Genomic DNA, 13,404 nt, shown 5'->3' with positions numbered 1-13,404 from the left:
GGACGACGTCACTGACATCTGTAATCTCCTGCAGCCGGAATTGGGGCCACAGACATGGGTGAGGACGACATCGAAGGTCACTATAGCCCTCACTTTTATGGCACAGGCTCGTTCCAAGCTGTCACTGCGGACACCTGCAACATTTCGCAGTTGGCAGCCCACACAGCGATATGGGAGGTCACAGATGCTCTGTATAGGAAGAGGGCCGACTACATCTTCTTCCCCATGACCAGAGAGAAGCAATTGGAGTGCTAGACTGCATTCATGCACATTGTGCGCTTCCCCAGAGTCCAGGGGCTGATTGACTGTGCCCATGTAGATCACAGGGCACTGCACCAGGCTGCAGAGAAATTCAGAAACCACAAGGGCTTCCTGTCCCTCAATGTACAACTCGTCCGTGACCAAAACCACAAGATTCTGCAAGTGGATGCCCAGTACCCTGGCAGCACCCATGACTCTCTCATACTGCGCCAGAGCAGTGTGCCACTCCTCTTCACTGGTCCCAATGAAGATTGCAGCTGGCCCCTGGGTGACAAGGGCTACACACTGAGCACTTGGCTCATGACTCCTCTGCGCAACCCTGGAACAGTTGGGAAGATCGTGTACAATCAGAGTCTGACGGCCACCAGGACCATTATCGAACACACTATTGGCATTCTGAAACTGAGGTTCCGTTGCCTGGACCACTTAGCGGGTGTGCTGCAGTACTCGCCTGAGCATGTCTCCTGATTTGTGGTAGTGTACTGCATGCTCCACAACCTCGCCATCATCAGGGCGCAGCCATAGGAGGACGATGCAGCAGTGGTACCTGTGGAGGAGGAGGAGTTGGAGGAGGAGCAGGATGCGGTTGGGCAGCCACGCAGGAGGCGGTGTCGCCATCCTAACCCTGCAAGGGAAGCACAACGCCGTCTCATAGTTGCCCACTTCACATAAGTCAATGCCCAGTCGAGCCTGCATCTGGCCATTTCCGTGGGCCAACCTGTGAGCCCTCTCACACATCATTCCCGCACACTGAAATGAGAGACCTGATCACAAATTCCAAACACTAAATAAAGATTTCTTAAAACTCAAATAATGGGTCTCCAAAACACTCACATAATCCATTATCACCCTTGTCCAGCTCCTTATTACCCCTCTTACGCAGACCTATCCTTATAGTACACCGCAGGGTCTCCCCCGTGACTGCCTCATGGCTTTGGGAAGGCTGCTGTGGGTGTGTAGAGGAAGCTGCAGATGTCCTTCTCGGACGCCCTTGACCAGCTCTGGCCCTTGAAGGGCCGGCTGAAGAACGCGCCGCATCCTTCCATGCGCCTTTAGTTGGAAGTGGCTGGGGGGGGGGGAGGCTACAGTTGGCAGCAATTGTGCAGTGGCAGCTCGTGGCTTAGGGCTGCTGTGAACACAAGAGGCAACATCAGTATCCTTGTCCGAGGAGCCATCGCCATGCCCCCAGGGCAGTACCCCATCCTCACCACCAAGCTGCTGGAGCACAGGTCGGCGAGGTGTGGTGGCACCGTTAAGCCTCAATGGCGGCACCGTTAGGCCTCAGTGGCGGCAGTCAGATATTATGTAGCTTCCAACTGAGACTGCATGACAGCAGCTACACTCTGGAAGCCATCATAGACGAAAGCAGTCAGAAGCTCCGTGCCCTGTTGCCCAGAGTGAATGAGAGCATTCTGAGCTCCCATCCTGTGCAAAGAAAGGTCAAGATGAACTCAGGACACAGCTTCAAAACCTGCCCTTTAAGAAGGCCAGGGAGTAGCTGCATCGTTAGCATGATGGTTTGCATCAAATGGATAGGAGGGGAATTTCGCAATGCAAACACCACACCACAGGCACACCACTGAAAGCAGCCTTTACCACCGGGAATTAACACTCTGCTTCATTTCGGGCACGAAAAAGGGCAATTTCTATCTTATTAACACTGCATCCATATCGACGGTAACGGACGGTCAAATGCGGTGCGTGCGCCCCGTTTCAGACAGGGGGGGCAATTTCGGCCCCACTATTATTTGTCAAAATAGTAATTAGAGCTTTAGAGACATTTCTTTTCAACGGAACCAATATTTCTGATACAGGGAATGCAGGTGTCAAATTAAAATGAACTTAAAGTCAAACTCACTATGGTTTATGAATTTGCAAGATGTAAAAAGGAAGTATTACTGGTAAATAGAAAACAAAACAACTTGGGGACCAAACATGTTTAAATAATCTGCTGAAGAGACAAGTTCAGCAAAGTAAAAGCCAGAATTTAGATTTACGCAAGCATTGTCTTTTTGAAGTTGTAACGTTGTCACAGAAGTATAGCAGGGTTACAATTGTAATTAGTCCTATTGATACACCGTTTACTTTCCCAGATTATAGGTAGCAACCCAACTCTGACAGCATCAAGTTAAAGGAAATGAGGCAGTGCTGCTGTCTCTGGAGGTTCTGAGGCACATCGAAAGAGATGGTTTCTTTGTGGGCTTCTCCAGAGCCTGTGAAACCCCTAATGGCAATATAAACATTGCTTTCAATATAGCAAATTTATCTGGCTGCCATTGAACTGAGTTCCTCAAATTGCCCATGCATGCCATCAAAATGGTTTGGCACTTACTTACTTACCTCTGTAGAACTTTTTCAGCCACTGGGAAGGTTGTGTCTCTTGTGTTGTGTGCTTTCTTCGCCAGCAAGAGAGGAGGAGAAACTCATGAGTGGCTACTGATAAAGCAAGTGGAGATACATGGGGCCTCTTCTTGTAGTGCATAAGCTGTAAAAGAAAGTAGGAAAATGGTGATAGAATAGGGATGCCTTGATCAAATTATTATTTAAATAGGGATGGGGAGAGATTACAAAATGTTGATGTACGAGGGATCTGGGGGTCCTTGTACATGAAACACAAAAAGTTAGCATTCAGGTACAGCAAGTAATTAGGAAGACAAATGGAATGTTGGCCTTTATTGCAAGGGGGATAGAGTATAAAAGTAAGGAACTCATAAGAACATAAGAAATAGGAGTAGGAGTAGGCCACTTGGTCCTTCAAGCCTGCTCCGCCATTTAATAAGATCATGGCTGATCTAATCATGGGCTCAGCTCCACTTCCCTGCCCACTCCCCATAACCCTTTATTCCCTTATTGCTCAAAAATTTGTCTATCTCCACCTTAAGTATATTCAATGACCCAGCCTCCACAGCTCTCTGGGGCAGAGAGTTCCATAGATTTACAACCCTCTAAGAGAAGAAATTCCTCCTCATCTCAGTTTTAAATGGGCGGCCCCTTATTCTAAGACTATGCCCCCTAGTTCCAGTTTCCCCGATGAGTGGAAATATCCTCTCTGCATCCACCTTGTCGAGCCCCCTCATTATCTTATATGTTTTGATAAGATCACCTCTCATTCTTCTGAACTCCAATATGTATAGACCCAACCTACTCAACCTATCTTCATAAGTCAACCCCCTCATCTCCAGAGTCAACCTAGTGAACCTTCTCTGAACAGCCTCCAATGCAAGTATATCCTTCCTTAAATATGGTGACCAAAACTGTATACAGTACTCTAGGTGTGACCTGCTACAACTGTACAGGGTATTGGTGAGACCACACCTGATATACTGCATACAGTTTTGGTCTCCTTATTTAAGGAGGGATATACTTGCATTGGAGGCAGTTCAGAGAAGGTTCACAAGGTTGATTCTTGAGATGAAGAGGCTGTCTTATGAAGAAAGGTTGAACAGATTGGGCCGATACTCATTGGAGTTTAAAAGAATGAGAGATGATCTTATTGAAACTTATAAGATTCTGAGGGGGCTTGACAGGGTAGATGCAGAGAGGATGTTTCCCCTCATGGGGGAATCTAGAACTAGGGGCATTGTTTCAGAATAAGAGGTCGCCCATTTAAAATGGAAATTAGGAGGAATTTCTTCTCTCAGAGCGTCGTGAATTCTCGACCCCAGAGAGCTATGGAGGCTGGGTCATTGAATATATTTAAGGTGGAGATAGACAGATTTTTGAATGATAAGAAGACAAAGATTATGGGGAGCGGGCAGGGAAGTGGAGTTGAGGCCAAGATCAGATCAGCCATGATCTTATTAAATGGCGGAGCAGGCTCGAAGGACCAGTTGGCCTACTCCTACTCCTATTTCTTATGTTCTTATGTTGAATGAGAAGTGAGTGTCTTGAGTGTGAGCAGAGGAAGGAACGCTGAGAGGATTGCAGGCTCAGCAATTGAGAGCATATGAGAAGAGCATGCCACTAGTGCAAGGAGTGAAGGCAGCAAGCAGGAGGTGAGTGTGTGTTTGGAGTGACCATGAGGTGGGAAGTGATGCAGTGATGGTGATTGATCTGAATGGTGGAGTAGGGAAGGGAGAGACTGTGAGCAAGTGCAATGCACAAGATGTGGAAGGGAGAAGGTGTACTCAGCTTTCCTGATCACTTTGTGGGAACACCACTTTCCTCCTGGCCCTCACTGCTGTTAGCAACTCACCTCCAGGAAGCCATCAGAAAACCTGGGAGCGACCTAAGCCTCTTTTAAGCCATCACCAAGAAGCACCAAAGTAATCCCTGAAGCCAAAAGCAGTCTTGGAATTGAGTGAATGCAAGCTCACTTTAAGAGGTACACTCATCCTTTAAGTAGTGGCCCAGGGCTGCTGCCGGAAATTGCGCGATGCAGATGTTTGGGTGGATTGCGACTGCTGGGATTGGCCAGCCAGCTCGCCAATCTTATAATGAGACTTGGCAGTTAAAGTCAGCTGGGCCTTGCTAGCTGTCAGACTTCCAGGTGCACTCTCCGTTTTCAAGCCCCCGCACATACCGATCCTGCCCCAAGTTCAAAGCGGCCCAGAATAATCTGTCTTTTGGATGAAGGATTAAACCTGCAGTCTCAGGTGAACATAAAAGATTCCATGGCAGTATTTAATAATGAGCAGGGAAGTTCGTCTGGTGTCCTGGTCAATATTTATCCCTCAACCACAAAACAAAAAAAAGATTATCTGATAATTGCAGTTTGTGGCAGCTTGCTGTGTGCAAATTGGCTACAGAGTTTCCCTACATTATAATCGTGACTGTACTTCAAAAGTGCTTAATTGGCTGTAAAGTGCTTTGGGATGTCTTGCGGTCATGGAAGGTGTTATATAAATGCAAGTTTGTTCTTATATAAAATTAAACAGGGTAATTTTGACTTTTGCGATAGTGTAAACATATGAGGACAATTTTTTTTGGTTTTGTTAATTTGAAGTCAGACTGAAATTTGATTTAAAGTTATTGAAATGGACAAAAAGTTGGTTCAGAAATAATCAAATGTAATATAGTCTATGTACCCTTGACTGCTGATCTATTGACATGTACAGATATGCCAGTAGATGGAATCTGCACTGCTGGCTGAAACAGAAAAGTTGTAAACTGTGCTCACGATGGGGGGAAGCGAAGAGTAAAAACCATTTCAAGGTCAGTTCTGGATACCTGTGTTGATTTTGCCAGAGGCACCTCAGGGAATCACTGAGAGAAAATGATGACAGGGCTAAAACATTTCACAAAATGTTGTAATATTGCATGCCAGACAAGAGTTGGAAGAGCTCAACTGAACACTTGTAATAATTTGTAATAATCCTAGGTTGCATTTTTATCTTAAACCTTAAAATTTGAACAAATTCATGATGAAGGAGTATATATTTGTGAACGTTTTTGCAGCATATTTGATCAGAGATTCATAAACATCAAACAAGCAAGTTTAATTTGACAGAGCTATACATTAGGGAGTAACTTTTGATACACTGCTTTAGTACCATCTGCAGCACAAGAAACCATCCAACTAAATTTGTTGATGCTATCAAATTAGAGGTATAGCAAACTGTGAGGAAGAATGCAGGAGATTGCAAGGTGCCAGACACGATTCTGGAGTAGTCAAATAGGTAGCAGATACAGTGTAATGCAGAGAAATATAAAGCATAATACTTTGGAATAAAGGACAGTGAATGGAAGAAATACTCTATATGGTCTGATGCTTAACAAAATGGAAGAAAATGGAAAGCTAGGGTGCAGATACATAGATCTTCAAAGATGGAAGGGCAAGTAGTAAAGGTCATGATAAGGTAAACGGGATTCTGTTTTTTTATATAGGAACATTGAATGTAAAAGCAAGGGAGTAATGTTAACTTTGTACAATTTATTTCTCAGGCTTCTGCTGGAGTATTGAGTAGGAAGGATATTAGAGCTATGGAACAGGTACAGCAAAGATTCACTAAAATGATACTGAAAATAAGAAATTATAGCTATGAAGAAAAGATTGAAAAATTGGGTCTTTTTTCACTGTAACAGAAAAAATGCAGGGCCACTCAACAGAGGTTTAAGGAATTCTGAAAGATTTTGAGAGGGTAAATAATGCAAAATTGTTTCTATTGGTTAGTGAATTGCTATTGATTCACAGAGTCAGAAGTTTAAAGAATTGTTTTCATGTACAATGCTGTCAGAATACAGAATACTTTGCCACAATTGGCTATTGAGGCAGAGACTATAACATTATATAAAAGCGAATTGGATAAGTATTTGAATAGCGAAGAATATTAAAGGAAATGCGGAAAAAGCAGGGACGTAGGGTCAGACTAAATAGCTCAAGGGCTAGCACTGGCACATATAGCCTGTAATTTATATGGTTAATTTTAATGGGTTTTAATTCAAATTCCTTAATGAACAAGGACATCGACTCCAATTGTTAGATTGATTTTTTTCAAGTTTTACTTGATGGATGTCTAATAAAGAAGAAAAAAGAAGTTTTTATAAAAGTTGTTTCTGTAATGGACAATGGCAAATATATTTTTATTTTCAGGACAGTGGTACAGTGAATTGGGACAACTACATAGCCACACTACTGCACTTATAGTGTTCTTTCAGCCTTGGGCCTGGTGAGTTATTGGGAAAGGCCCATACATTTAACTATATGAACCTATGCATATTTAATACTATCTCTGTCTTAAAATAACAAAACTATTTGATTCCCCAGGCTGTCATTATTTTGAAGAGCACAAAATTCTCTGACAAAATACCAAAAAACAGTAAACAGATAAATTGAAAAATAAATAGCTTTTCAATACCACAGGATATCTTTGTTTGCAGGCAAAGAGAAAAATGTAACACAGGTGGTTCACCTCTTTAATTATGCACACATCAATAGTAGTGACAGTTTAATTACTTGTTCACAATTGCTCAGTTCCAACTGCGAAACAATTTGAAAAGTCATGTATGTCACACACCTGGGAGTCAGAATAAAGACTTTGGATATCAGGGTATGGAAGCATTCAGTTGATGTTGCCTCACAACACTGCATGAGTGAGGAGCAGACTATTGTGGCATGTTTTATAGATGCCTGAACTTGGATAGTAATTGTGGATTAATACTGATAGATCCTTTATGGTCAGCTTTTGTGCGGTTCCAGCTGAGTGATGTTGATGCCAAGAATTTCATACAACACACCTAGGGATTTTGGAGAACTGAGAATTGACCATTGTGAAATTATTTTTTGGAGCTGTTAATATAACAATAGACAGGAAATTTCTGTTGCTAGAACTTCCTGCACTGGGAATAGCTCTTGAGAATTTTTGACACGTTGATTTTTCTTCATCTGTGCCTCCATACATTAAAACCTTAAATTGCAAAAAGCTTCAACAACATTTGAAATCTACTAAACAATAGTCCTGTAACTCATTTCTATCCTGAATCATTATAGGGTGAATGTTTCAATATTGGTGCTAAAGCAACAGAGACTTGCTGTTAAAACTGCACAGGTAGAAGTGAGTGAAGAAATAATCCTCACTAGAATTAGGGCTCTTGACTCTAATGGTATTCACCCTATGGTACTGAAAGAAATAGTGCAGATCACTAACTTGCATATTTAGCAGCTCACTGAGGTTTGGAATAGTTCTCATGGAATGGAGAGAGGTCTAATATTCAGAACCAGAAAATGAGAGGTCCAATTAGTTTAGCTTCATTTATAGGCAAGCTGCTAGAAGATATGGGGCTAATTTTGACTTTAGTGATTGTGTAAAATGGGTGGTAGTGCTTAAGAGCTCCATTTAAGAGCTCTATTAGGCACAGAGCTTCCTTTCGGCCCATTACAAATGTGACAAGTCAGCTCCTGGTTCATTCCCAGCCTAATTAAACAGAAAATGGTGCTGAGCTTCAATTAATGGCATTATAATATTTAAATGAAGTACTGACTCATTCTTGCCAACACCACTTGAGGCTGGTTTAAAAAGCTTGCCAGAAAATCAGACTCGGCACTGATTCGGCTATTGCATCTGCGCCACATTTTCTTCTCCATTTACCAGCCCCTATTTAACTCTAGCTCCACTCCTGGGGCACAGCCGTTGGATCAGAAATCTACCTTCATATGTGTACAGCATGCTTTAATTCTTAGTAAAATTAAGTTTCCTCTCATGGTGATTGGAGTCTGTGCTGGAGATATAGGAACAAAAGCAGATGGAATTTCTTTTAATATGAAAGCTGTGATCAATGGTCCTTTTGTGTCTTGTTCCATCGAAGTCGAGTGGGGTGTACCATTCCAATCTGGGAATTAATCTAAAGCCAAGAATAACATTTTATGTATATCTCAATCCCCATCCATGCATAACAGCAATTTATTTTGCTTATACAATATTCATGATTACAGTACACAGCAAAATCTTGTTCATGTCAAGTTATAGGGCCAATATTTTGGCTTCAGGTGAAAGTGAACTCTAATTTGGTTTGCACTGTTTCAAGACTTACCTGAATCTCAAGTGCTAATACCACGGGCTAGAACCTCCACTTTATTTGCCTGCTTAACGCCCACTTAACACCCATTTAACCACGGAAATGACATATAACGCCCAGATAGTGCCCATTTTGGTACAAAATGGAAACTGACGGGCTTTTTTAGGAGACTTATTGACGAGCATTATTTTCCCCATGTGCTTAAAGCCGAGAAAAAATATGACCGCCCGCCCACTTTTTTGGGGCGGAATCAGTAGAATGGGCGATTTCAACGCCCATATTATCGCCCAGCGTTACTTTCCTCACTGACTTGACGCCGAGATTCAATATTAACGCCCGGCGACTATTTTTTGTCGTAAAGAGCAAATTTACCCAAACTAGCGGCCATGGAGATTGGCCACCGTCAATTTCATCACCTCGCACACACATCGCCCGCTCAAACAAACGGCCACAAAAAGTGGAACTAACCGGGACAGACACCAGCGGTGTGGCTGGCATTTGTTAAATCCCACTCTTACGTGAGGAGCTGGTATCAGAAAGATTTGCCTGAAAGAGCTTTGATGTGAGTGACAACGCTGACACACTGCTGTGTGTGTGCAACTCAGACATCAATGGTGCCCATCAGCTTGGTGCTAGTCAAAGTTTACATTGATTGATGTAAAGTTGTATTTAACCCTTTCATGGTAAGGAATCACCAGTGTGTAACGGTCCAGCTATCTGAGACAATGTGCAACAAGGTTATGTTCAATAACAAAAGTTTAATACCAACATTGGTCTGAAATCATAAGTAACACAGCCAATAACACTCAACCCCCACCCACATCCCACTTTTTTCCACCAGTGACATAAATCACATGGTCAACATGTCCAGCAACACAGAATACAAAGGCAAAGCAGGAGCGTGGTCCCCAGCCCCCATACATTGCAATAAATTGCATACACCCAGATGGAGATATAACACAGCCATCACCTGCGCACATGCACCTCACTTTCCTTCCCTCCTCTCTTTCTTCTCCCCACCTCTATCCCTTCCCCTCCTTGCTCCATGGTGCCTGGCCGAGGAACTCCTCAGGGGGTGCCTCATTGGGGGGGATGAAGGTAGATGCATTAGTTGGATGGGTACGGGAGCGGGGGGGTGCCGAGGGGGCAACTTTCTCTGATGCAGAAGCAGGATCTTGGTTCTTGCTCTCATCTATCGTTCGCAGTGGTGGTGCGGAACCTAGGGGTGGAGTGCCGCGCACTGGGACCACTGAGAGGCCTATGCCAGCAGTGTTCCTGGCTATCGCATCCAGGGACTCCACCATGCGCAGAATGTACTCTGTCATGGTGGCCAGGTGTTGGGATATGCCCCCCACTGCTTCAATGAGCTGGTCACCAATGTCTACAGTCCTCTTGGACAACTGAACTATCTCTCCGCTGTCATGTCACGCCTGTGGAACACACCTGCCGCGTCCACAAAGCCTCCGCAGGGTTGGCGTCGTCCTGGGGACAAATGGGGTGCCCTGTGGAGAGGTGCTTGGGGCCGGCACCTCCAGAGTGGAGGCGGGAATGACCAAAAGACCAATAGATGACCTTGGGTGGAATGGGTTATGGAGCATGGCTATGCAGGTTCTTCTAAGTCTGCACTCTCATCCGTTGAGAACAGACCCAGCGGATTGACGGGCGAGAATCAGAATTCCTCAGCACCAGATGTAGGATCATCCACCGACTCCTGCCCCGCGCCCCCACCTTCTGGCCTCTGTGGCCTTGCCTGCGGCCGTGCTGCTGGCTGAGCTGCAAAGCACAAATGAGGTTGTTAGAGGAGAAGGGGGTGTTAGGGTGACAAGGTGAGTCCAGCGCTACACACAGCATATGCACGACAAAAGCACCACCGCTCTCAAAATCATCGCAGACATCACATTTCATGACCATCAACACATTGTGGATTGCAATGATTTTCATTCGGCCAGCATTATGTTTATGACACTTTTAGAAATCATCGATCATGTATGATTGGTCGGATATGAGTTGTGTGGCATCTATTGAATTTGCATCACGCAATGGTGTAAGCTTTATTCACGTGGCATCACTTCAGGGTCTGCAGATGTGTCCGTGGCTGTCCGGGGGTGCTTCCCCACGAGTGCTAGCACTTCCTCCTCCATGTCAGTGATATTGCTGGGGACTGGTGGCCCCCCACCCGTTCGCCTCTGCACGGACCTCATCGTCGATAGCTTCTTCTGTAAAAGGTGACAGGACGACATGGCATGAGATCATTGTGTGATATCATTGCTAGGTACTGTCACAGAGACTGATACCACACATATCTGACAGATGAAATCATGCTTATTATGATCATTATCATTCTTTACCTAAAGACGTGCAGCATGACCTCAGGCTTTGAGTAAAACATTCCCGGTAAAAGTGGAAGACCTCACACCTGCTGATCGTCACTCATGACTGTTACAAATCAAATTATATAAATACATAAGTACAAGTAAATCAATGTAATACTTACTCTTGCAGATTCCACAAGGTCGTTCCATCGTTTGCGGCATCTCGTTGGTCACCAACGAGACCACCTCTGCTATTTCGGTCCATATCCTCTGGTAGGACTTTGGGTGGGCTTACCACGCCCTTCCTGTGTCAAATCACCGCAGTATGATTCGACCTCTTGCAGGAGGGAGGCATTTGCCTTATGCGAGAACCTCCTGGCTCTTTTGTGGTCTACAATGTGCTCCTCTCCCACTTCACTGCTCTCTCCAGCGTCAGTCTCCACAGCGTGCTGTGATGCCTCCTCCTCTCCCTCCATTATAGGGCAAATTCGGTCAAATATGTTACCAGCTACTTTTTGTTTGCCTACTTGCTGTGAAGCTCTAAAGTCTACCTCCTTCCTCCCAAAGCAGCTACATCACACCCAGCCACGCCTTCAGTCCCTCTAAGCTCCCTCTCTCTCTGTCTCTTCTGCGCATGTCATGGTGACCTTTGAACTCCTGAATCGCAGGAATCAAGTGTTGCCATGCCGTTGCTAAGGCCGGCCACACTTTACGGCAGAAGGTCAAAAAAATTCAACGCTACCACCCATTTGATATTGCTCACAGTAACGGCCATTTTCAAAAATGTAAACTAGGTGTTTTGAGAATGGGTGAGAAACCGCCGATCTGAAAACCCTTTTTTACTGCCCACGGCGGAAATAACGCCCATTTTTGGGCGATAAGTTCAAAAGTGGAGGTTCTAGCCCATAATCATAATTTCCATTATTATTCACAATTTCTAGAACAAACCAGGTCAGTCGAGGGACAATGCCACCAGTAATAAAGGGTAATGGTGTCTTACTCAAATTTAAAGGGATGGGCACAATTAAAGGGAAGTGTCATAAAGAGAGGGACACACATTTAGGAAGCTTCTGTACAGCATTCAAATGTCTCCACAAGATCCTGCAAATCCCCTGGAAGGACAGATGCACCAACATCAGTGTTCTCGATCAGGCCAACATCCCCAGCATCGAAGCACTGACCACAATTGACCAGCTCCGTTGGGTGGGCCACATTGTTTGCTTGCCTGACACAAGACTCCCAAAGCTAGCGCTCTACTCGGAACTTCTACATGGCAAGCGAGCCCCAGGTGGGCAGAGGAATCATTTTAAGGACACCCTCAAAGCCTCCTTGATAAAATGCAACAGCCCCACTGACACCTGGGAATCCCTGGCCAAAGACCACCCGAAGTGGAGGAAGAGCATCCGGGAGGGCGCTGAGCACCTCGAGTCTCGTCGCCAAGGGTATGCAGAAAGCAAGCACAGGCAGCGGAAGGAGTGTGCGGCAAACCAGACTCCCCACCCACCCTTTCCTTCAACAACTGTCTGTCCCACCTGTGACAGAGACTGTAATTCCTGTATTGGACTGAACAGTCACCTGAGAACTCAATTTTAGAGTGGAAGCAATTTCGAGGAACTGCCTATGATGATGATGATGCATCTCAACCCATCAGTAATCTTTGCTGAGGCTGAAGGAGCGGGGAATTAGGATGTGGAAATCCAGTTGAGGAAGAGTATTACTACCCACCCACCTGGTTTAGAAACATAGAAACATAGAAAATAGGTGCAGGAGTAGGCCATTCGGCCCTTCTAGCCTGCACCGCCATTCAATGAGTTCATGGCTGAACATTCAACTTCAGTACCCCATTCCTGCTTTCTCGCTATACCCCTTGATCCCCCTAGTAGTAAGGACCTCATCTAGAAACATAGAAACATAGAAAATAGGTGCAGGAGTAGGCCATTCGGCCCTTCTAGCCTGCACCGCCATTCAATGAGTTCATGGCTGAACATTCAACTTCAGTACCCCATTCCTGCTTTCTCGCCATACCCCTTGATCCCCCTAGCAGTAAGGACCTCATCTAACTCCTTTTTGAATATATTTAGTGAATTGGCCTCAACAACTTTCTGTGGTAGAGAATTCCACAGGTTCACCACTCTCTGGGTGAAGAAGTTCCTCCGCATCTCGGTTCTAAATGGCTTACCCCTTATCCTTAGACTGTGACCCCTGGTTCTGGACTTCCCCAACATTGGGAACATTCTTACTGCATCTAACCTGTCTAACCCCGTCAGAATTTTATATGTTTCTATGAGGTCCCCTCTCATTCTTCTGAACTCCAGTGAATACAAGCCCAGTTGATCCAGTCTTTCTTGATAGGTCAGTCCCGCCATCCCGGGAATCA

This window comes from Pristiophorus japonicus, chromosome 4, assembly GCF_044704955.1.
Source record: "Pristiophorus japonicus isolate sPriJap1 chromosome 4, sPriJap1.hap1, whole genome shotgun sequence".
In the NCBI taxonomy this organism is placed as follows: Eukaryota; Metazoa; Chordata; class Chondrichthyes; family Pristiophoridae; genus Pristiophorus; species Pristiophorus japonicus.
Note: the sequence above shows the minus strand (reverse complement) of the source record.